The sequence below is a fragment of the Protopterus annectens genome, chromosome 4.part0 (assembly GCF_019279795.1).
Source record: "Protopterus annectens isolate FY-2018-M chromosome 4.part0, PAN1.0, whole genome shotgun sequence".
NCBI classification, from domain to species: Eukaryota; Metazoa; Chordata; order Ceratodontiformes; family Protopteridae; genus Protopterus; species Protopterus annectens.
This window is the reverse complement of record NC_056733.1, coordinates 1174861931-1174884801: the sequence shown is the minus strand read 5'-3', so window position 1 is coordinate 1174884801 and position 22871 is coordinate 1174861931.

Here is a 22871-nt window from a genome sequence, read left to right as displayed (position 1 = left end):
ATTCATCACAGACCTTTGCTACTATTGTTGCGAACAACCGGGAAGGGTCAATGGACTCAAGTCGGGTGCCCGAATTACAGCAGGATACACAACAGAACAACCACTTGAGGCTTATGGGGTCACCAGTATTAAAAGACTGGCTTGCATCACCAGTTGGTTTTTTTACTTCTAATATTGTTCAAGGGACAGGTAACCAGGCCAGAGGTAACACACTACTTGCTGATTTATTAAACCAATTCAACCAGAATATGTTCAAATACAAAAAGCTTAATTTGGAAGTTGAATACTTCCAAGAGTGCATTAGGCTGGAAATGGTACCAAAAGGGTTAAGGATGTTGCAGTACCCTACCTGATTAATTCCGGATTCAGACTTCCATAAGGAATTAGTTAACTTATTCAATCAACAGGGTTTACAATTATTGCAAGTCACTGTGAAACATATAACCTAATGTTAGAAGAGCTTATGGTTGTAATTGCAAGACTGGATAATCAAGTTAAATCTCATTTGGACTTTGAAAGATACAAGTACAATTATAATCGTATCTTTCAAAGTATAGATCAGGATTTGATAAAAATTAGACCAACTAAAATTAAAAAGTTAAATAGAGATTGTCTCCAGTATCAAATGGGTGCAGCGTATCCATGCCCACCACCATTTCAAGCATGGGTTTCTAAACAGCAAAGTAACCAGCCCGAATCAGCTCCTGCTAATGATGACATCAACACGTCAGCATCTGCTGCTCCTTCTTCTTCTTTTTTCCCGCAGAGGATTAGAAACGAAACAAGCAACTTTTCTGACAACCAGGAGGCAGAAAATTTAAGGAGAAGCGACCGTATTAAAGACCGTAATGGAAACTCTACCAACAATAAGCAACTAAACAACCAGCAGCAAGCGGTAGCACAGTCTTCGAGGCAGGATTTTACCAGGGGCAGGCCTCGCAATTATTACAACAAGCGGAGGAGGAACAACAACAGGAGATAACCACTGCCAACTTGCTTGAAAAGGTCCCATGTGTTATTAAAAATAAAGAGAAGGATTTTTCTATCTACAACTATTCCTCGTTTGAAGTTTCTGAGGACTTGGTTAACATTTTGGTTAAAGGTTTGTCATTTATTCCTACAAATAGAATGAATATAGCACAGTTAATTTGCGACCTTAAAATGTTTGTCAGAAAACTAAACCTGCACCAGCTTTTGGGTTCACAGGGTAGCACTGTTAATGAATTTAAAGTATCTATTTGCATTAATCCACCATTACATAATTTATTATCTATTTTTGAAAAAATGTGTGAGTTGGATTTTAGAAAACTGAGCAAATCAGAAGCTGGTTACATGTTTAACTTAAGTAAGGAGGAAAAAGATTTATTTAATCTGTTATGTTCTGCAAAAGTCCGTGTAATGAAACCGGACAAAGGAGGCAGACTAGTATTTATGGATATCCATCATTATGATATGAAAATTCGAACTATTTTGGAGTCTGATGCATATTCAGAAGCCTCCTCAAATGAACTGAATATAACAAACCAGCATATTAGAATTTATCTGAATGATTTATTTATAGAAGGTAGAATAGATATGCACATATACAATTACTTACAAACACTTTCACCAAGGACCCCTTGTATGTTTGGAGTCCCTAAACTTCATAAAGACATAAAAGATCCCCCACTTAGACCAATAGTGGATTGGAGGGCTTCATCTACATATGCTTACACTAAATTTATAGATTCTATCATGAAAAAGTATGTTACAACAGAAGAAGTTATATCTAAGGATCCCTGGTTATTTTTAGACAAATTAAACACCTTAGATTACAGAATCTAGTATAATTTCCTCACGATAGATGTTAGGGACCTTTACACCAGTATCCCTCATGAACAGGGTATTGAGTGGGCTAGTATGAGAAGGTGAGAGAAAGGTGCCCCAGAGCAAGAAATTTCATTAGTAGCAGAACTATTGGACATTATACTAACTAATAATTTTATATTTTTTAACAACAAGTACTTTGTTCAAACTAAGGGAGTAGCAATGGGTTCCCTATATGGTTCCAGCTACGCAAATCTAGTGATGTCACACTGGGAACATACATACATTCTAGGTAACTAGGAATTTCCAAATATTATTAAATTTTACACAAGATACCTGGATGATATCGTTATGTTAATAGTTGGAAATAAGAACACAGCAAACAGCTTAGTCCAATGGTTAAATACTACATCAGAATTTCTGTTTTTACATATGTTTTTGAAGAACATTCTATATCTTATTTAGATGTTGAATTAAATAAAAACAGGGAACATAATAATTTGGAAGCTAAGATTTTTAGAAAATCTACTTATTCCAACACCTTCCTGCACTACACAAGTGCACATCCTTTTCATCAGAAGCGTTCAGTAGTGAAGGGTCAATTAGTGCGAGCTGCAAGAATGACCACTACTGAACAGGACTTCTTTGATGAATGTGTTAATTTAAAAAGGATGTTTCTATGAAGAGCATACCCAGTTAAACTGTTAGATGACTTAATAAAGGAAGTCAAATTTAAAACAAGTATTGGACAATATTACCCCATATTAAAACAGAATAGACAAATAAACAATGTTGACAACAGCATTGATAATAATTTGGCTATGTTACCAACTGAAGAACAAAATAGAGGGGTAAACTTTAATTTAGCATGCATTCTGACCTTTTCTCTGGATATTAAAAATATTAAAAACATCATCATTAAAAAATTGGAGTATATTTAAAGAAGATATGTTTTTGGCATCCAAAATGGGTGATACTCCTAATTTTGTTTTGAGAAGAGGGTTAAATTTCAAGAACTTGTTAGAGAAGCAGAAAAAGATATGTACTACCAGGATAGGTATGACTCAGTGTGGCAACTGTCCCTATTGTAATATAATGAAGCAAGGAATTAGTATAACCATTAATGGTCTAAAAATAACTAGTAAATGTAAATTCAACTGCAATTCTAAAGGAGTGGTTTATGTAGCAAAATGTCAAGTCTGTCCGTCATTTTACATTGGAAAACAGATCGTAGATTAAGAGATAGAGTGTATGAACATTTGTACAGCATAAACAAGCATAAAGAGGAAAATGCTTTGGCAAGGCACACATCTAGATCAGATTAACAATGACCCTAGGGGTGGCCCTTATTCTCTATTATTAGAGAAATTCAAATTAATTTGCAAATAAGTCTTAATGCCTACACATACCCTGGCCTTAATGATAAATGTTCTATTATGTGCTTATTTAAATTAAAAAGTTTAGAGAGGTGAATTGCATATTTACACATAAGTATATGTGCATGTAAGCACACTGATTCTCCATACTTTTTGTATATACACATATACATCTTCCTTATTATTGTGCATATATATATATATATATATATATATATATATATATATATATATATATATATGTGTGTGTGTGTGTGTGTGTGTGTGTGTGTACACACATTTATCTGACCAGAATCAAGATTTTTCAGCTGCTTAAAATGTAGAATATCTAGTCTTGTATATGTTTAGATTCATAAACTTACATATTACAAACATATTTTTATACTTATATGTTTATATAAAATGCGTTTATATATAGGTACACGTTTAGTTTAAAATGAATACGTTTGCTGTGGAAAATATTTCTGTTGGCTGGTTATAAAACATTTTAAATAACATAAATGTTTTAAATAACATAACTAATTTAATATATCCTTAATGGATTTGTAATTAAATCATTCTTTTTACTTTAAATATGTAATGAGTAGGTCACCTGGCCATTTTAGAGCTGTATTTCAGTTCATAAATTTTAAATCTCATTTTATCTGAGGAAGTCCAATGATTCAGTTGGACAAAAAGCGCTTTATAATAAAGAAGTGCGTTGCAGAGTTCAAATAGCTTGGTGGATTTTTATTCTATAGTTAGAACTTGATTTATGAAAGGTAGAGAGTAAACATATTTTTCATTTAATATATAGTCTTTTAAAACCCAAAAAAAAGGTATTGATATCCAAATTTGTATTCATTTCTATTATAGATTTGTTATTATTATTAGTAAATTTTCATGTATTAATTTCCAACAGGAAGCATAATAGGAGTCAAGCCACTGGGATATTACTTTAATAATTACAGATTTAGACTATGCCAATATTGGGGGAACTAATGCCTCCTTCCTAGCCAACTTTTGATCTGCCAGTCTAAGGAGATTCTTGCTTTCTTGGGACTCATCTGACTTGTAAATGAATCATGGTTACATGTCTATTTTAGACAGCATTTTGATCACATTTTCTTTGTTTTTTTTTTCCAAAAACATTTAACTCCCATTGAACCAGTGTTAACATATATATCCTGTACTGTTGTTTCTTTATATTTTTCTTTTTAAAAATGTAACCATTCTTACCTAAATGTGTATAATTTGAACTTTAATACTATTGTATACTTTGATTATGTAATTGATGTGCTTAGAGCTTTTCTTCTGGGGCCATTGCTGAAATGGGTACTCTGGACGATGTTGAACGTCCCAGTAAACATATATCAATAAATGAAAACTAATTGCGATAAATGCTGTTAGGACCTCTATCTAATGTGAACAAATCATAGAAAGATAGTAATCTCAAGATAGAAAGCTGTGATATGTGATTAAGTTCCACATCAATAGAAGCATGAGAAACTCTGAAAACTATGAGTCAAGGAGGATGATATGTTGGGTACCATTTGGGTATGGTCACTAGCTGATGATCATTAGCAGGGTATAAGAGGATATATCGTTATTGCCAGATATTAATGGAATCAAAAACTGGAGAACATTGCCTCAATAAGTCAGAATGTGACTGAGACAGGTAGGATAAAAGATAAAGTAAGGTAACTAAATGAAAACTGTTGGGATTTAATTAAAATGATGGAAAGTAACATGTAGGTATCAGATAGAGATATAAATAAGAAATGGTAAAGGTAGCAATGGTAGGGAAAAGTATAAGTGGGTCAGTGAGAATATTAAATATAACAATTCTTCATTTAAGGTGTGTAATTTTATGTTGTTTCTGTTCCTTTGCTGTTTTGTACTGTAATGTTCTTTCACATTGAATGTGTTTTGCTTTACATTTGTTTTATTTTATTTATTTTTTGGGAATTTTAGAAGTAATTGTTTGGGCAAGTTAGCAATTGCTTCTTTTCTATTCTCTGCTCTGACTGAAAAAGAGATTAAGTCCATGTGATCAGTGGGAAAAGTGAAGACGTAGCATTTATTATTTAAAGTAAGCAGAACAGGAAAATGTTTTACTTTTGGGAGCTGACACTGACTTAAACCTGCTGCTGTTGTGAGATTAAGTTTTTCAGCCACCCATCTTTTCTCTGTTGTAATATTAAACTCAGCGTCTGTTGTGTAGCCACCCCTTGTGTACATTTGACTTTCGAAGCTTCCCTAGTCTCATTTTCACTGCTCATAATAATGAGCACTAGATGTGCAAATAAAGAAGGCCTTCCCCTTTGACTATTAAAACTTCCTTTACCCTTTCTATCTCCCTACCATCTATTGTACACTGCAATATCTAGAGTATTAATCCATTTTCTTCCATCCTACTTTTAAAATCACAAACACATGTAAAGACTGGCAATCACTGGTAGCCTACAAACCACTTTTCAGTAATCAGCTTCAGATTAATGCTTAAGCTTTGCTCCTGGTGAGAGAAGGAGCACAAAGGCATTATCTTCTTACCTTCTTAGGGACTACCAGGAAAGCCTGAAAACTGCTTCTTAGGACCCAGCTTGCGATTAGTGACACTGTTTCACTCCTAGTAAGAGAAGAACCACAGCAACATTGACTGAAGACTGTCTCTGATTGGGTAATGTATATGGAACATCTGTGACTGGTCTAGTTTTGACATGTTGTGCAAGTTTATAACATTTAGGACAAGAATGATTATCACAGAGCCTGTCACTTGCACTCCAGTAGTTGCCTTATGCCTGCCAGCTATCCACTCCTTCTACCAGTTGATAGTACAACCTAAATAATATGTAAATATTTAAGAAACATAGAGACAAACCTCTCACATTAGGCACTGTCAATATGCATCATACATGCACAACGCCACATCAGTTACAACACACCACTAAGCCTATCACCTATGGTGAGGCTGTAAAGAAAAATTTGCTAAAGTCTCCTAAAACATAGTGCAAAAATTTTCAACCTTCAGTACGTCAGGAAATACCTACTCCTTCTCCACTCCTACATACAGCATCACCACACAGAAACCTACCAGTCAGCCACCAGGAAAGCAGGCCTAAGTCCTTAAGGCCCATTAACTCATTACAGTCAAGTGTGCCTTCAGGCATTTCTGCAGTTACTTCCTACTGCTCCTATAGGCATCAAACATTGTTTATTCATATCTGTGTTGATAAGTCCAAAACAATGCTCCATAATAGGTATCAAAATATTTTATCATGAAGCATACATAATGGCAAATACAATTGTATTGATATTTGACCTCTGTCAATGAATATTTGTTAGCAATGTAAGGTGATAATGTTAGATTTTTAAAGGCTCAAGCCACACCCACTGGGAGTTAAAAGTACACACTCAAAAGAGCTTTACTGGAGGGAATGAGTTAAGGGAAATGTTTTAGTCATAGATGAGTCAATACATAGACATACTGACTCCAAACTCACCACACTGTATAATAACAGGATCACTGTAAGCTCCTTGTCTGATGTCAGGATCAGTGATGTCACACAGGCTCTAAGGTCCTTTAAATCAGACAAGTATGTCTATGATTTAATGGTAGCCCTTGCTGGAATTAATGACTTGAGGTGCTCCACCCAGAAAGACATGCAAAGAGACGTGATGGAACTTACTGTGTACATGTTACAAGCAAGAAAGACACTGGTCTTGAGTAGCATCTTGCCTAAACCATGAACAATGCCTATATACCAAGACAAGGTAACTGGCTTTACAAATGGCTAAGTAGTTGGTGTCATTCTAAGGGGATCCAGTACATGTCATCTAGGGAGAGATGGTAGGTAAGACTTCCTGTTACACCCAGGATGGCTTACACCTCTCATATCAAGGCTTCTAGATACTGGTCAAAGCCTTTGCTACCCCTGTGGTGCCTTTTAAGGCAGAGTCTCAATGCTGGACATTCCTAAATAGCAAACTCAAACTGAAACTAAGATTACATCATGGTCGCACTATTCAGTGTTAAATGTGCAAACAGAAAGATGCCAGAACTTGAAGCTCTCTCACAACATGAACACATTCATATCTGTGCAGTTGCTGAGACAGGGTTTCATTGCACTTCCTGTATACTGATGTTCAACAGCTATCATACCTAAAGGCCCTTGGGTAACTGTGGGGGAGTATCTGTGTTTGTCAGAAACCTTGTCCACTCACGTCAGATTACCTGCATCCCTAATCTGGAGCTCCTGGAGATTCAAATCACCATTAATCAATCCAACTATTGCTTCATTGTTAGGTACAGATCCCCATCAACATCCCTAAATGATCATGGAAGTTACTTTAATACCACTAAAAGTTTAAATACAAAATCAAATACCTTATTGCTAGGGGACTTCAACTACCCAAGCAGTGACTGGCATACTTACAACTCTAAAAGCAGATATGTGCAGCTTTTTCGTGGAATTTGTTAATAATAATGCTGTGGATCAAATTGTAAAACTTCCCACTAGAGACTTTAATATCCTTGACCTGATCTTTAAAAACATCTACTGACTCCTAGTTAAATCTGACAACAAATCAGTTCTCTTCTCTGTCAAGTATAACTGTACCACCCCAGGACCTAATTAAATCATATTTAGGGGCTTAACTTCCTGCTTCAGCTTAAAGTGGTCTATGCTAAGTTCCCAACAATCCTGTGCAAATGGACCCAACTAAGAGGGCTGCCACATTTACTTCCAGTGTTTACCAAAATTTAAACAGCTGCACAGAAAAATATGTCACACCCATCCTGAAAATGATAGCAAATTCAGGAATAAAAAAAAAACAGAAGAAACGGCACAAAATAGACCAGAAAAGCATCTCCAATAAATCCTCTTTATTGTAGGTCCAGTAGGTGTAAAAAGACACATAAACACCAACAGATGCATTTTCGTCCGGAGACTTCATCAGATGTAAAATAAATCAATCAAGAACTCATTGTATTTATACACCCTTCAATAAAAACTCACCAATGATAGAAAAAAAATAATTAAAATACAATGCTAAATTTAAACAGCAAGAAACTCTTTTTCATGTTGTCACAAGCATAAAACCCTAAAGTCCCACAAAATAAACACTTATAAAAATGTATTTCAATTTATAAAATCAAAATCCAGCAGGATTTGTATTAAAAATATTTAAATCTTAGTTAAAACATAGCATATATATATATATATATATATATATATATATATATATATATATATATATATATATATATATATATATATGGATTCATTTCATAACACTGAAAACTCAAAACACTGAAAACGAGAAAACTTCATAATATAGAAAACCAAAACACTGAAACTTAAAAACACTGAAAACTCAAAACACTGAAACTCAAAACACTGAAAACACATATCATACATATACTGAGTTTAAACAACATAAATCATAGCACTTTCCACCAAGTGTAAGCAGGGGGGCAAGCCTTAATGTAGTGAAGTGCAGTCTTGGAGTTGATATATATAAGTAGCAGGGGGTGTGGGGGGTGCAGCCCCCTACATGAGGGGTGCAGAGGGGCTTGCCCCCAGCTTACACTTGGTGGAAAGTGTTACGGTTTATGTTGTTTAAACTCAGTATATGTATGATATGTGTTTTCAGTGTTTTGAGTTTCAGTGTTCTGAGTTTTCAAGACTTTGAAGTTTCAGTGTTTTGGTTTCAGTGTTTTGAGTTCCAGTGTTTTGAGCTTTCAGTGTTATGAAGTGAATCCATATATATATATATATATATATATATATATATATATATATATATATATATATACATGTGTGTGTGTGTGTGTGTGTGTGTGTGTGTGTCTGTGTGTGTGTCTGTCTGTGTGTATAAAAAACAGTGACTGAAGTGAATATATAAAATAACCACATATATACTAAGTGCTTTAGCCCAGTTCCTACAGTCTTGCAGCTCTCAAGCTTTGCTTCTGTACAGGAAAGAGTGTGTATGCTCGCAAATTCTCTTCCTCAATTTTCTTTCGGTCTTGCACACATAAAATGAAGTGCACTTATTCCATAAAGCTATGTATATCAAGCCACTAGAATCACAGGACAAGACCAAAAGAAAATTGAGGAAGAGACTTTATGAGTATACCTACAATATATGCACCAAATATATGGGAAGTGTATTATATAAACACACTCTTTCCTGTATAGAAGCAAAGTACAATTTTTTTGTATTGGAAGAAATAGTCAAGGATCTAAGTGGTGGGCCTTGGGATACTCGAATAGAGTATAGAGACGTTTACTGGCAAATACTACTGGAAGCTAATAAGCCCCCTGGTCTCAATGACATTATTTCTTTAGCACCAGTCCTGAAATTGAGAGCTGCAAGACTGTAGGAAGTGGAGTAAAGGACCTAGTATATATGTGGTTATTTTATGTATTCAGTTCAGTCACTGTTTGGGTTTTAGTCTTTGTTTTTTATACACGTGCACACACACACACACACACACACACACACACACACGCACATATATATATTTAAATGTTTTTAATACAAATCCTGCTGGATTTTGATTTTATAAATTGAAATACATTTTCATAAGTGTTTATTTTGTGGGGTTTTAGGGTTTTATACTTGTGGGAACATGAAAAAGAGTTTCTTGCAGTTTAAATTTAGTATTGTATTCTAATTAATTTTTTATCATTGGTGGGATTTTATTGAAGGGTGTATAAATACAATGGGTTCTTGATTGATTTATTTTACATCTGATGAAGTCTGCGGATGAAAACACATCTGCTGTGTTGGCATTTATGTGTTTTTTTACACCTACTGGACCTACAATAAAGATGATTTATTGGAGCTGCTTTTCTGGTCTATTTTGTGCTGCTTCTTCTGGTTTTGAGTTTATTTTTCAGCACTTGCTTCCTTTTTTCTATTTAAATTCACGAATAAGCCACTCTGGTGGAACTCCCATATAAATAAACTGTATATATGTACCCACCCATCCTGAAAATTATAGTAAATTCAGGAATAAACCACTCTGGTGGAACTCCCATATAAATAAACTGTATATATGTACCCACCCATCCTGAAAATTATAGTAAATTCAGGAATAAACCACTCTGGTGGAACTCCCATATAAATAAATTGTATAATAAAAAAAGTGAAAAAGAAAACTGGTGAAAAGTTATAAGGCAGCCCTATCCTCTTATCTTAGGACCACACTGAAACATACCAGCAAGGATCTTGAGACGTATTAAAATATAATGCATTGTACACACTTAAAGTCACTATTGCCACCAAAGGAAACTACAGATCCTATAGTTTTGTCAGGAAATTAAGGAAAATATTCTATAATCCACTGAGCTCGTCCATAATAACACACATTCCATTCCCAAGGATTTAGACAATTTATTATCAGACAAATTTACTGTTAATTTTACTCCACAAATCTACTTTGCTGTACCCACTATCACTAAAAATTTAGCTTTCCATGTAATCACCTTGAAACAAGTCTTAGAAACCTTGTCAAAGGTTAAAATTAATGTTACTATGGGAAAAGTTAGCATACCAGACTGCATTCTCATCGGGGCTTAGTATATATTGTCTGAGCCTCTACCTAAATTATTCAACCTCAACCTAGCCAGAAGGTTTGCCCCTTTGTCTGCAAAAAAGCCACTGTGACTTTCTACACAAGGGTGGTCTGTCTATAGTCCCAAGTAATTATAGGCTCATCAGCCTAACCAGCCTCATCTCATATTCAGTGCTATTAATGTAGCATAGCAGCATTAGTTTGTTTAAGCATAGGTAATTTAAGGGCTCTAGACATCAGTCACTTTGGTTTCATGAGGAGCAGGTCCTGTCTCCTGAACCTAGCAAACTTCTTTGAAAAGGTTAAAGAGGCTGTGGACAATGGCCATTCTTTTTATACTGCTTATATTGACATGGCCATGACTATTACTGATAAGTTAGACAAGTTTAATGTAAACCACTACATTTTCTGTTTGATTGCAAAGTGGCTATCAAACGTACCCAAAATATTGAAAGTTGCTGGTACCCTCTACAACCATAAAATTGTAACTAGTGGCACAGCACAAGTATCAGTGCTTCACACTTTCCTGTTTAGCATTTATGTTTCATACATCAAAGCCAACATCCCTGAAGTGTTGTTGACCACATTTGCTGATAACTACAAGTGGATGCTGTCATTCACAAACCTACTGACACTAAATTTCTCCAAGAAGTGCTACAATATGCACATACCTCAGGTATTGACAACAGTCTCAAGCTGAATGCCAAACAGCATAGCATAGTAGCATTCAGCAGAAAAGTTATTCCCACCTCTTATGATATACATTGTGCATAGTACTCCTCTTCAAATAGATATGGTCATAAGAAACCTGGGTACTTAATGTGGAAAACTGTGTCCCATTCAATCATCATGTTTCCACCATAGTCAACAATTCTTTCAATCTGGCCCATTTTATTTCTAAGAGAATATCTTTAAGATCCAAAGAAATCATCATACCACTGAAATCTTCCCTTATCAGACCCATCAGTGAATACAGTGCCCCCCTTTAGTATATACAAATATACAATTCCAAACATATCTCTCAAATGGAAAGCCCCAACAATTTTTAACCAAAAAAGTAAGACCTTAAATTCTACAACTATACCATTAAATTAGCATGACCTGTGTCTTGCTTTTCACGCCATGAATGAGCCAGTCCTAGCCAGCCTTTTATTTATTTACAAAAGCAGTGGATCTGCATCCACAGACCTAAATTTATGTCAACAAATAAACAGCATTCACTGGAGGGATAGGTTCCTAACTGAAATATTCCCCGCCTATGGAATAAGTTACCAGTACAGGTCAAGCAAAGTACAACTTTGTTTGTTTTTAAGGCTAGGCTTGATGATTGGATGAGAAGACATAAATTTAAACCAGCATTAACATGTATGGTCCTGCTTGAGTTGAAGGGAGGCACAGGTACTCTGAAAGAACTTTTGTGTGCATCTACTTAAGATAGGGTATGGCTAGGTCTCTTACAGCCATTGTGATGACTTCCCTAGTATTGCTCCTATATTCTTATGTAAAGGGTGAAGTACTTATATATAAAGTCCAGAAAGAAAGAAAGAAAGAGGGCAGTACTATTTCAAACTCAGTGGACATGGTAGATATTCCTGCTCAGAATCGAAAAAAATAAAAAAAAAATTTAAAATACATCAGTTGATTAGTTCCCATTTGCTTAATCATATATTAAACTCAGGGCTTTGATGCAAAACACAGCAAGAAAATAAAGTAGACAATAGAAACAATGAGCAGAGAACAAAAGGAAATTCATCCTGAACCATCTAGTCACATTCAGCTTTGTTGAAACCTCCACTTATACCGATCTCAGGTTTTACACATAAAGTTATGTCTGGTCTCTACAGACATTTATGATACCCTGTTTCTCAAATCAAATAGTGTAAAATAGAATAATGGATATGAAAAATCAGAATAATGGCTATGACATTCTAATCACCACCACATACTGTAGTTTTCTTAGTATGTGTACCTGTCTACTTGGTATGATTCTAAATACTCACGGTTTTAAATACTGCACTGAAGATTATGTATCAGCAGAATTAATTATTATAGGCAGCTTGTAAAATGCCATTGCTAAATACCCTTCAGATCAGTAGTTCCAAATGAAGCCAGATTTACCAACATATGTAACTTAGGTAGGTGCTCCACTTTTTTAAGAGCTTATAAAGTTTAAATATTACAAGTATCAATTGTTTAGAAACTAAATTAAACACTGAAATGACGGGGGCAGTCTGGCCTCCATGTCCCTCATGGACAGAGGCCACCAACAAGAAAAGCATTATCCTAACATCCCCCTACAAATCTTTATTTACCTCCCTACTAACACCCCCCATCCATATAGATGCCCATGATACTTAGGACCTAAATGGTTTGGGGTGAGTGGATAGGTTTATAAGGGCCCTAGTGGTTATTAGCCTAGTAACAACCTAAGAACCTATGAACCAATGAAAATATGAAACTAAAGGGTATATACTTGATATCCTACCCTTATTCTGAGTGTATGGCTCCAGAATTAGGGCTCAAGAAAATGAGAATCTATATTGGTTTAATCATTAGTAATGACCAGGATGGTCATTAGATTAACAGCTGCAACAGCACAAAAATCCATTTATGACTGTCAAAAACATTTGTCCAAAACATGGATCTGAAGGAAACTAATGTCTATCCTAGATCCAGATCTGGAGTCAGGTTTAAAATACAGATGACTTTTAGGTTTCACTCCTTGAAGAGTCAGCAGGACAATGAGCAATTAACTTAGCTTGCCTTGCTAGGATGTTCCAGAGGAGGAACCACTCGAAAAGATCAGTGACAGGTTAGTTTCACTTATGCACGAATGTTCAGCTGGTAATGCTAAAACATACATTTAAATACAGTCACAAAAGAACCGCTCTGTATGAAATATAACCTACAGGGAGATGAGTGCCCTAAAGACAGTTTCAGCTTGCTTTTATTTTTGCAACATATGCCTCCAAATGTTGTAGAAAAGTCAACACGTGACAACCAAGTAGGCAGCTAAACATAATTCACCCTTCCATTCCTCTTAACTGTACCTCATTATGAGGAGCTCAAATCATTCTGAGTCTTACAGTGCTGTGTTCCACACTGTTTCATATTGTTCTACAATGAAAGGATTGGACACACATTCGTTAAGAACTTTTTTTTTTAACAAATATCCATGGTAAAAATACTGAATCATATTAATTAATCAAAGTAACTATTTTGAAATATGAAGAAAATAAACATGCTGCAAGCTTTCAAGATGAAGTTGTTAGCAAGTGTTCCATGTTTTTTTTCTTTGTCCCACATTTTCAGAGACAATGTTCCGCATTTTTGGATCAAAGGTTTAGAACCATGCATCCCATGTGGACTCAAAGGCTGAAAAATTTTAGTATCCCAGTTACAACAGCAGTTGAAGTGCAGTACAAACTTTAGGGATAGACAGAGCAAAGCAATGATTTTAGTTGCAGTAAATCATCCAAACAGTCCTCTCTCGACATTAGTTAAACACATTTGGTCCAGATACAGTGTAATGATGTAAAAGGCAAGGGGTACAAAATTATGTACACTTTTTTTTAAAAGCCATGAGCCATATAGTGTAGCCAGCTAACCAACTTTTTTCGGTGGATGGAAGGAATTTAGAGTACCCAGAAAAAAATTCTGCACAAAACATTTATTGGGAGTGAGGCTTGAACACTGCACCACAGAGCTGTGATGCAGAGATCTTAATGATAAGCCATTGTGCTGCTTGTGCCTTTAAGTGGCCAGAGGCAAAACTGTTAAATATCATTCTGTTAAGCGATTGTGATTCTGCAATAGTCACCATGCTTTCCAGTGCAGTACTTTTTGTTTTGGGAAAACCAGTAGCATAGTATTAATGGGAGGCAGTGAGGGACAAAAAAACAGAGGAAACATGGAAGTGCAGGATTAATTTATCATTGTGCCATAAAATAGTGCAGTGATGTTTAAAAAAGACAGTACTGTGAAGCAATCCTCTCCTCCAACAAACAAACTGTACCTAAGTACGCTAATTAAGCAGTAGGACTTGCAAACTCACAACAGCAAAACATCACCATTGTAAATATTTAAAGTGGCCTCTAATTGGATTATAAAGATACACTTTACTATGAGTAGTCTTAAAAAATAATTACATTCTCTACTGCTCTACTAACAGTCTTAAATATTACCCCCAACAGATTTAGTAAGGCACACTGTTCAACAATTAAACAGCAAAATGATGGTGGACTCCCACACAAGTCCAAAGTTAAGTTTGACTCAACACTGGTTGCTACATATATGTAAATTCATTCAGCAAATGCAACAGTGAAAGATGGATATTAACTATCTGTCAATGGAAAATGTCTTTCAATGACTTTCAAAGAATCTGCTACAGTTTGCTGTGACTGTAAAGTTAGTTTGCTTTTGATTTTTTGTGTTTTGTATTACTTTATTGCCTTCTTCTATTTTGTATGTTGTGTTTTTTTACACTGTATTGTACTTGTATTCTGCTTTTAATTGCATATTAAAACTAGGAAAGTGACCACAGCTGTGTTTCTTGGGAATCACACAGAAATTTTTCCCCACCCTCCCACCATGGTGTGGTATTCTTAATCTCAACTATCTTTTTAGCTGCTTGCCCCTTATGTTAATTTGACCACACATCTACTTCCCTTTCCCCTTCTTTGGCTGTTGTAAGCACAAAATTTATCATTTTGTGAAATCACTCCCCTTCAACTATTTAAATTTATTGGCTAGCCCACTGTACTCCAGAGAACCAGAGCACAAAGTGCCTATCCCCTTTCAATCTATCTTTCTCTTTTAAAATTAGTGGCGATCCACTTAGCTAAAGCTTACGTTACCTCTCTTTCATATCTAACTGCTTAGTGCACACTACAGTGCTTAGGATATTAACCACCTTTTTCCATCTTATCTTTAAAATCTGCAACATCTATTGCAAGACCACCATTACTGGAGAGCCCACATTCTGGCTGTCAGTAGTCATATTGAGATCTGTGCTTCTCTTTTCTCCTAGTGAGAGAAGGAGCACAGGGATATTATTATTTCCCGAAGACTGCTGGTCACTGGAAAGCCTAATTACTGCTTCATAGGGGACAGCTTGGAATTTGTGCTTATATTCTGCTCCTGGTGAGAGAAGGAGCAGAGTGCAGTGATTCCTGACTGTTCCTGGTTGGCAGTGAGTTTCTGTGCTTGATGTTCCTGATTGGTCTGATTGCTATACAAGGTATCTACCAGGAAATGGCTGCAACAAGCCTACAGACTCTTGCATCATCTGTGACAAGACTGTGGATCACCAAACAGGCTATGGCCTGCTTTTCATCTTGGGACTGGTGCTAACATTTTGCTTCTGGTGAGAGAAGAAGCAAAGGAGCATTGTATCCCAGCAGAGTGAAGCTGTGGTGAGACCAGCACTAGTAGTAGCCAGGCAGTAGCCATTCATGTGACTCCCCCATTTTAATCATTTTTGACAAGCTAATTCTTTGCTTTCACTAAGTACTGCTGATTTGTTTCTAACTTCATCCTTAAATTTGAAGGGTCTACTTATTAGTTTCCCCTCAAGTGTTTGGCAGTGCCCTGTATCAACACTGATGCCTTGAGTGGAGTGACATCTTCCTTGAAAAAGCACAATTAAAATTTCACCAATACCTAGTTTTACACGGGCCAACTAGTTTGCAGTGTCCCCAGAGCTGCAAACCGGATACTCCTAACATTGCTTTATATTCTCAGTCTAACTGTCTAATCAATAAAAAGGGTCTATTGCTATGGACATGAACTTTCCCATTATCTCCGTTACCTTTTTGGTGGATATGGACATCCTGAGGTAATGCAGAAATTGCCTCGTGTTTACTGAAAATCAGTTGATTTTCAAACAAACTGATATGGTGTGTAAGAGATGTATTTACACAATGTCACTGGAGGCAACGTTCTCATATAAAAGTATTCCTAATGTCAATAAGGTTGTCAGTAGTACACAAGCTGCACCCATCACACACAATTCAAAGCAGACATATAGACCTACATAAGCTGAGACACTTAAATGTAACCTTCCTAAACCTGAAAGACCTCCAAGATGAAGTACACATACAAATACCCTCAGCAGCTCAGAATGCACTCTTTCAACACAACACCCACAACATATAGTCACATCTTATGGAGCATCAACTTCTAAGCCCAAAACGTAAGCCACCACACAATCAAACATTCTGATCACTGGAGACTCCATCACGAGACACACTGATGTTCCTCTCACCAGGCTAAGTAAGGAGAAAGTCATGGTCAGTTGCTTTTCAGGGGCAGGATCTGCCACATTACATACGCATTTAGGTTATTGGACCACAAGTACCACTATGACTCAGTCATTATCCATGTGGGTGTAAATGACCTAAGACATACCTCCCTAGACTATATGAAGAGAGACATCATGGTGCTCTTGGAATATGTGTCCCTGGCTAGTATGACCCAAGCGTTGGGCAGCATTTTACCTTCTCCAAGGATGATTCCACAAATATGAACAAAAGATGAATGACTTTAATAATTTGCTTAGTTTTTGGTGTCATTCTAAGAGGGTGCAATATTTATCAACATGGAAGGAGATGGTCAACAGATCACAGTGCTTTGCTAGGGATGGTCTGCACCTCTGCCCTATAAGCTTTCAAATATTAGCTAAAACATTGCCTTCCCCATAGTGCCTTTCTTAGGCAATGCCAAACTGAAAGTATTTCCAACACAGCAAATCAAAAGCAAGAAAATTTAGAAGTATTACTGCTCAGTGCTAGGAGTCTAAATAAAAAACTCCACTTTCTAGAAACTCCCTTCACTCTAGAGAATGGGGACATCTGTGTAATCACTGACACATGGTTACAGAGAGCACACCGACAGTACAAAGTTATCATGCCTTCCACACATTTAGACCAATCACTACATAGACAGGGACTAAAGGTGGAGGTGCTTTGATTTACATCAAAAATAAATATTCCTCAAGACTGGTCAAACAGGACATTGCACTTGAGTACTCCATGTTCAAGTTACCATAGGCAAAATCCAATATCACTTCCTTGCAAATTATAGGTTTCCCTCTATGACCCAGGAAACCCATACCATGTATTTAAGCTTATTGGAAACACTCACCATCCAACCCAATACTATATTCATGAACTCCTTTAATTACCCCACTATTAACTGGGAATTTTGTAAACACAAACTCCCTGGACCAGATTGTCAGTATACCAACCACGGGTGCAACCATACTAGATCAGGTCCTAACTAATATAGGAGAGTGCTGCACACCCCCTAGTGTAATGTCTTCTTTGGTAAGGTTAGACCACAAAATGGTCTCCTTTGAAGGAAAAATAAAACCTGGATCACCAGCTAACCCTGAAATATTCAGGAACTACTCTAAGGCTAACTTCCTACTATGAAGTGATAACCTGGCAAAATTTGAAACCCCCATAAACCCTGAAAACATTGCTGCTTATGCAGAACTGTTCACAGAAACACTATACAAGCATGTTAATAGCTGCATACAGGCAGGTGTACCTACCAGGAAGAAGTACAGAACTAACTCAAAAAACAAGCTACCCTGGTGGAATCACAAAATCAATAGTCTGTATAACAGAAGGAAGAAAACAATGGCAAAAATTAGGAGGTGCAGCACCCAGCAGGATAAAAACACTCTCATCAAACTAAACAAACATCTCAGATGACAAATAAAGTCTACCAAAGCCAAACTGGAGGTAAATTTGTCCTCCCAGGCCAAGGACAACCAGAAGGCATTCTTCAGCTATGTCCACAACCTCAAAGACAATACACAATTATGTGCAGAGGTCACTGTAAATGGATCCACCTATACTGAGCCATAAGAAATAGCAAACCTACTGGCCTACACATTCAGCTCTAAATTTACCTCTCTCTCCCCCTCAACCTTGGTTTAGGAAATACCATCAAGTATAAGTCTCCCTACTATCACTAAGGAATGGGTCCTTAATGCTCTCTCTAAGGCCAAGAACACTGCATGAATGGGTCCAGACAATATCCCAGGATGCCTTCTAAATAACATAAAACATGACCTGTCTGGCCCTCTGGAATTGTTATTTAACTATAGCCTCCAAACAGGCGTTGTGCCTCATGAATGGAGAACAGCAACAGTCATCCCTCTGCATCAATGTGGGATATCTACAGACCTGAGAAACTACAGACCCATAAGTCTCACTAGTCTTATGTGCAAAGCTATGGAAAAAATTATCATGGAAATGATCAATAATGATATAGTAAACCTCCAGACACTGGACCCAACCCAGTTTGGTTTCATCAAGGGCAGGTCATGCCTACTCAGCTTGGTGGACTTCTTTGAAAAGGTCACCAAAGCAATGGATGAGGCATAATGGTTCACACTGCCTACCTTGACTTGGCCAAGGCATTTGACACAATACCCCACTCGGGTATTGTTAATAAACTCAAGAGATTAGGTACAAACCTGTATGTCACCTGGTAAATAGCCAACTAGCTCACAGACAGGACCCAGGAAGTTAAAACTGCAGTGTCCACCTCTACAAAGAAGCCAGTCACAAGTGGAGTCCCTCAGGGATCAGTCATTGGGCCACTCCTCTTTAGTGTTTACTTCTTTGAAGTCAAGGCAAATGTCAGTGGTCTCTGGCTGACTAAATCTATAGATGACTGCAAATTAGGACCTGTCATTCAATCTCACACTGACACAAATGTTCTTCAGGAAGGGTTGACATAGACAAACAACTGATGTCAGAGCCACAGACTAAAACTAAATGCCAAGAAATGTGTAATAGTATCCTTTTGGAAGTAATCCATTCCTGGTGGCTATCATATCGACACACACCCCTTAGAATTTGACTCAGTAGTTAGAGACTTGGGGACACACATAGACAGTAATCTAGCCTTTGACAATCACATGTCTACAGTAGTGAGGAAAGCATTCTATGTTGCCTAACTTATTAACAAAGGTATGGTCCAAGGAAGTCATTTTTCCACTGTAATCATCAGACCTATCACTGAGTACAATGCCCCTTTGGTATGTATCTAACCAGGCATATCCAACAAACTGAACATCCACAGAGGTTCCTCAATAAAGGAATACATAGCAAAAGTAACATGTTCTATGCAGACTTGCTCAAGGCCCTATTCCTATATTCTGTCACCTACAGGCTGTTGAGAGCAGATCTATGCCTGGCATACATGGCATTGTCAGACCCATTCTGATGGACCTTCTGTATATCAACAAAACAATCAGCACCAGAATTACCCATTCTAAAGACTTAAACCTTGCCAGTGATATAAATAGGATCTGCTGGAGAGACAGGTATGCATCCCAGAGACTACGCCATCTCTGGAACAGGTTCCCCATCCTTGTGAATCAGAGTTCCTCTCTAACCCAATTCAAGTATAATGTGGACAACTGGATGGAGAACAGGAAATTCATCCCTGGTGTGACACTGCCAGCCCAGCTATCTGGAATTTTGTAAATCATTCTATTTCATTCGTGAATATTTATATGATTTTTACAGAACTGTATGTTATGTACTGAGCTTCTAGAATGCAACCACAGCATACCGTGTTGGAACATAGAAGATTAACTTACAAAACTTCATAAAAATACATTGAAATGTGATGTTTGCTCTGAGAGTGTTGATGGAGAAGTACAGAGAAGGTCAGAAGGAGTTGCATTGTGTTTTTGTAGACTTAGAGAAAGCATATGACAGGGTGCCTAGAGAGGAATTGTGGTATTGTCTGAGGAAGTCAGGAGTGTCAGAGAATTATGTAAGAGTGGTTCAGGATATGTACAAGGGTAGTGTGACAGCAGTGAGGTCTGTGGCGGGAGTAATGGATGCATTTAAGGTGGAGGTGGGATTACATCAAGGATCAGCTCTGAGCCCTTTCTTATTTGCAATGGTGATGGACAGGTTGACAGACGAGATCAGACAGGAGTCCCCATGTACTATGATGTTTGCAGATGACATTATGATCTGTAGTGAGATTAGGAAACAGGTGGAGGAGACCCTGGAGAGATGGAGATATGCTCTAGAGAGAAGAGGAATGAAGATCAGCAGGACTAAGACAGAATATATGTATGTGAATGAGAGGGAGGGTAGAAGAATGGTGAGGATGCAAGGGGTAGAGGTGGTGAAGGTGGATGAGTTTAAATACTTGGGATCAATAGTTCAGAGTAATGGTGAGTGTGGAAGAGGCACAGGCAGGATGGAGTGGGTGGAGAAGTGTGTCAGGAGTGATTTGTGACAGACGAGTACCAGTAAGAGTGAAAGGGAAGGTCTACAAGAGGGTAGTGAGACCAGCTACGTTATATGGGTTGGAGACAGTGGCACTGACAAAAAGGTAGGAGTTAGAGCTGGATGTGGCAGAGTTAAAGATGCTAAGATTTGCACTGGGTGTGATGAGGGTGGACAAGATTAGGAATAAATATATTAGAGGGTCAGCCCAGGTTGGAAGGTTTGGAGACAAAGCCAGAGAGGAAAGAGTATGTTGGTTTGGACATGTGCTGAGGAGGGATGCTGAGTATATTGGGAAAAAGATGCTAAGGATGAAGCTACCAGGTAACAGGAAAAGAGGAAGGCCTAAGATAAGGTTTATGGATGTGGTAAGAGAGGACATGCAGGTGGTTGGTGTGACAGAGCAAGATGCAGAGGACAAGAAGAAATGGAAACAGATGATCCACTCTGGTGAACCCTAATGGGAACAGCTGAAGGAATATGATGATGATGATGTTTCAATGCAGCTAGGAGACAGGATGTCTAGAGCTAGAAGTTTTTTCTATTGTCTTGGAGAGAAGTAGTTACTAAGTTTAAAATGTAAAAAGTGTTTTATTGTTTTATGACTTCCTCGTAGCTGCACAGTTCTGGGAGATATGTGTTTCTCATAAAGAGTTGTTAAATTCTGTTAAGTTTCTGTTTAACCTGGGAACTGAAGTCAGGTGACAAAGAGTGATGTCATCCAAGCTGACTCAGCAATAATATTTCATACTGATTTAAGAACTCTCTCAGAGAGAGAGAGAGAGAGAGACTGTCCATTTTGTATTTTGACTTGGACCTAGCAAAAACATGCAGTCATCATCATCATTTGTATTTGTCTGTCTGTAAGTAAGATTGATGGGATAGTATCTCTTTAAGATATAGAGAGGAATATAGTAAAGATTAGTTTGGATGTTTTCTGTATTTATTTGAGACAGTCCTGCAATGGTGTTTTAAAATATTTCCTATGATTTTGAACTCTGAAGTAACTGTGTTTGTTTTCTGAGTATTGTCTTGTTCTTTTATTATTTATTATTAAATATATCTAAACCTATCTTTGTGGCTGATATTTGTGAGACATATTTAAGCTCTTAGAGTACTGGCATATGTATTTGGTGACACTGTACAGGCCACTCCTAATAGCCTGGTGCTTGGTCAAAACTACCATTTGGATTAATTGTAACATTACACAGTAGGATTGGACACCCTTTGTTAAGGGCCTAGAGTAGCTGATAAGAGTGGTTGGTGGCAGTGATAACTACCTATTAGTCTGGGCGGAAGGGGTCATAGCTAGTAAACCTGTGCCAGCCTTTCCCATGTGTGTGTGTGTGTGTGTGTGTGTGTGTGTGTGTGTGTGTGTGTGTATAAATCAAATCTCAAAGTGTTTGTGTGCCAGCTACTTGGGGCAAGAAACAAAGCACTGGTTGGACAGAGAGGATACTGGAGGTTTTGGCTTGACCACTCAGCTGAGATCTCAACCCTACAGCTGTGCCAGTGGGGAGTCTTATTGGGGATCTGGAGAAAGAGGGAGAAACTAGCCCCAAACTGACTGTGATCTCTGTGTGCTCTTAAATTAAATTGCACTTTGCTGTGTGTGTACTTGTCATCCTCCCATTGTGTATGTCCCCCACTGTTGCCAGTGGTGAGGATTGAGGCTCCTTGATTACTGGGCCAGTGCTGGGGCATCACACTTGGCTTGGCAATTATGTCTCTAAGGGACACAAGCAAGCTGTAAATTGTTCATCTCCCAGGCCCTTGCTTGTAAATGTTTAATCTCCCAAGTCCCCGCTTACAATTATCAAGGGTACCAAAACTTGTCAGAGATTTGGGATGCATGGC